Below are 4,413 nucleotides of genomic sequence, written 5' to 3'. Positions count from 1 at the left end.
AGCAAGGACACCTGTTACTTCTTTTCACTCTCTTCTGCTGCAGCACAAGTCTGAGTCCGAGTAAAGCTTTGCCTGCATTTCTCATCTGGCCTCTTTATCACTTTCTGCTGATTAAAGTGTCCAAGAACCCACATCAGTACACAGATGTCCTTAGTTTATATTTTATCCCAGCTCCAGTCTTGAAGAGCGAAATGAGATCATTGCCCCCAGAGAACACTGATAACAAGGTTCTCATAGAGCTGGGGGAAATGCCAGACGGCTCCCTACCCGCCAAGCCCACAGGACCCTGAAGTCATAAATGAACACATTGTTGGGAAATGTCTATCGCTTTGACAATGGACTGAATTGACGCTGAGCAATGTGAATCTGCATAAAAGATATCTCTGAACTAAGCAGGTGGGATACCTTTAAGCTGGTTTCCTCCACTTTTTTTTTCTTTTTTTTTTCATTTATTTTTATTAGTTGGAGGCTAATTACTTTACAATATTGTAGTGGGTTTTGTCATACATTGACATGAATCAGCCATGGAGTTACATGTATTCCCCATCCCGATCCCCCCTCCCATCTCCCTCTCTATCCGATCCCTCTGGGTCTTCCCAGTGCACCAGGCCCAAGCACTTGTCTCATGCATCCAGCCTGGGCTGGTGATCTGTTTCACCATAGATAATATACATGTTTTGATGCTGTTCTCTTGAAACATCCCACCCTCGCCTTCTCCCACGGAGTCCAAAATTCTGTTCTGTACATCTGTGTCTCTTTTTAAGTTTTGCAGATAGGGTTATCATTACCATCTTTCTAAATTCCATATATATGTGTTAGTATGCTGTAATGTTCTTTATCTTTCTGGCTTACTTCACTCTGTATAATGGGCTCCAGTTTCATCCATCTCATTAGAACTGAGTCAAATGAATTCTTTTTAATGGCTGAGTAATATTCCATGATGTATATGTACCACAGCTTCCTTATCCATTCGTCTGCTGATGGGCATCTAGGTTGCTTCCATGTCCTGGCTATTATGAACAGTGCTGTGATGAACATTGGGGTGTCTCTTTCAGATCTGGTGTCCTCGGTGTGTATGCCCAGAAGTGGGATTGCTGGGTCATATGGCAGTTCTATTTCCAGTTTTTTAAGAAATCTCCACACTGTTCTCCATAGCGGCTGTACTAGTTTGCATTCCCACCAACAGTGTAAGAGGGTTCCCTTTTCTCCACAGCCTCTCCAGCATTTATTGCTTGTAGACTTTTGGATAGCAGCCATCCTGACTGGCGTGTAATGGTACCTCATTGTGGTTTTGATTTGCATTTCTGTGATAATGAGTGATGTTGAGCATCTTTTCATGTGTTTTGTTAGCCATCTGTATGTCTTCTTTGGAGAAATGTCTGTTTAGTTCTTTGGCCCATTTTTTGATTGGATCATTTATTTTTCTGGAATTGAGCTGCAGGAGTTGCTTATATATGTTTGAGATTAATCCTTTGTCTGTTGCTTCATTTGCTATTATTTTCTCCCAATCTGAGGGCTGTATTTCACCTTGCTTATAGTTTCCTTTGTTGTGCAAAAGCTTTTAAGTTTCATTAGGTCCCATTTGTTTATTTTTGCTTTTATTTCCAATATTCTGGGAGGTGGGTCATAGAGGATCCTGCTGTGATTTATGTCGGAGAGTGTTTTGCCTATGTTCTCCTCTAGGAGTTTTATAGTTTCTGGTCTTACATTTAGATCTTTAATCCATTTTGAGTTTATTTTTGTGTATAGTGTTAGAAAGTGTTCTGATACTGGCACAAAGACAGAAATATAGATCAATGGAACAGAATAGAAAGCCCAGAGATAAATCCACGAACCTATGGACACCTTATTTTCGACAAAGGAGGCAAGGATATACAATGGAAAAAAGACAACCTCTCTAACAAGTGGTGCTGGGAAAACTGGTCCACCACTTGTAAAAGAATGAAACTAGAACACTTTCCTCCACTTTTAAATGTGGATTCATTACACTTCAAAAAACACCGGGTGGGAAGCTGCCCTTACCAACCTCTGGGATAACCACAGAACGCCACTCTTACAGTACCGGCCGGGATGAACGGAGAAACAAGAACACAGTGCTTGGAACGGTACTTGACATAAAGTCAGAATCAATGAATGTCAGCATCAGTGAATGTCGGCATCTAGGACTACAATTACTGATGGTATACTGGTTAACGTTAGGCCTGTACACAGCAGATTTCCTTACCTTCCTACATCTTCCCCTACCTGGGAGGATTTGGGACTGTTTGTCAGAAAGGGGATAGTTCTTTTTTTTTTGGGGGGGGGGGTGGGGGATAGAGTTTTAAACAAAAATAAAACACACAAGACTTCTTAAATCTCACCTTGTTAGGTCCCCTGCACCTTCTATCCCCTACAGAGGCATCTATACCCACACTCCACTGGTTCATTCTCTCCACATGTAACTTGTGTGGCCATGGGCTAGCAGCCCTGCTTCATCTGTGTGGAGGAGGGGTGGCCTGGCCCCCGCGGGGCTGAGACCTTTCTGGAACCAGTCTTGTCTGCCCAGAGACAAGAAGACAAGGAGGCTTTTGTGGACTCTGACCCTCCCAGCCACTGAGCCCCTTCCAGCTTGGCAGTCCCTCTCCTCCGCTCCACCTCCAGAGAGATGGCCAGCTCCCACTTACCGTTTGCCTTGGCCCCTTGCCTTTGGGTGTGGGCTGGGGGAGAAAGCCCTGCCAGATGCCCCCTACCTCCTTTTATCACCACAACAGGCCAGCCTGGGAGGCCACACACATCCTGCAGTATTGCCAATGGGTGCATGGGTATCCTGGGAGCAAGTCTCCACATTTCTGTGTGACCTTAGGCCACCCCCTGACTTCTCCAAGCGTCACACTCCAAGTGAGGGTTCAACTGTGGATCTTGGTGGTAAATGCCAGGGTGGAAGCATGAGAGGAAAAGATGACTTCGCACATTACAGCACTTTAACTATGCAGGCAGTTACAGGTCATCTTTCCCTAACTTAAGAACTTGCCACTCTGAGCCTCCAAAGACCCATTTTCCCTCTTCTACTTCCACTTCCCTCCAGATTTCCTCACTACCTAGTTACTCACCTGGGACCTGATAATGCTTCAGAGTGTGAATTTTAGAATCAGGTCCACCTGCCTTCCAACCTGGGATCTGCAGTTTTCTGATCTAATCAAATATATCTTCTCTGAAAATATATGGTTTTCACTAAGTCAATGATGCAATCCAACCATCCCATCTTCTGCCTCCCCCTTCTCCTCTTGTCCTAAATCTTTCCCAGCATCAGGGTTTTTCCCAATGAGTTGGCTCTTCACATTAGGTGGCCAGAGTACTGGAGCTTCAGCTTCAGCACCAGTCCTTCCATTGAATATTCAGAGTTGATTTCCTTTAGGATTGACTGGCTTGATCTCCTTGCTGATATTAATATATCAGATTAATAATCAGAATACATAAAAGAAAGAGGGAAAATAGAAAAAAAATTTGAATAGGCAAATAAAAGTCAACTTCACTCATAAAAAATAACAAGGTAATTTTTTTCATCATCAAACTGTCAAAATATTAAAAGATAAATATCCAGTGTGCAAGAATGTACAGGGCTGCCAGTACTACAACTTCAGGTCTCCCCAGTGCAGAAGTATTTTATGTAAATGGCGCCACCTGCAGCACAATTCCAACATAGACTGCACTGTAACTGTGTGTGCCTTGGAGCCCTGCTCTCAGTGGCTCGCCCCTCCTTTGGGCTTAGTAAAAATCTCTGGCATATCCAGGAAGAGGCCAGCTTGGCTAGATTCCAGTCCAGTTTCCTCAGCTTGGTAGACTCTTCCAGTTCCTTGTATATGTGGTTCCTAATATAAATTCAGACACAAATGTGTATACATGGAACTGAATAATATATGGAAAGTGAAAGTCTCTCAGTCCTGTACAACTCTTTGCAATCCCACGGACTATACAGTCCATGGGATTCTCCAGACCAGAATACTGCAGTGGGTAGATGTTCCCTTCTCCAGGAGATCTTCCCAACCCAGGGATCGAATCCAGGTCTCCCACATTGCACACGGATTCTTTACCAGCTGAGCCATCAGGGAAGCCTATATTTGGGGATTTTTACTTTCATGCTTTTATTTTCATGTTCATATCATCAAATTTTAGAGATCATTCTGTGTTAGTACACCTAAATCTGAGACAGGTTGGGACTTGGTTCCCTTTGCTGCAGTCCTTGCTCCTGGACAAACTGTTTTCTCCAGCAAGAAAATACAAAGAAACTACAGGGGACTAAAAATAACTGTGCGGTTGTACAAACTGGGAACAACAAGATACAAAAAGACCAAAAACCCAACTGCCACTTCTGAGGAGTCAGAAACAAAAGCAGGGTCCTATGCATCATCAGTGCGCCCAGCACCACCAAGAGGG

This window comes from Cervus elaphus, chromosome 15 (assembly GCF_910594005.1).
Source record: "Cervus elaphus chromosome 15, mCerEla1.1, whole genome shotgun sequence".
Taxonomy (NCBI): domain Eukaryota; kingdom Metazoa; phylum Chordata; class Mammalia; order Artiodactyla; family Cervidae; genus Cervus; species Cervus elaphus.
Note: the sequence above shows the minus strand (reverse complement) of the source record.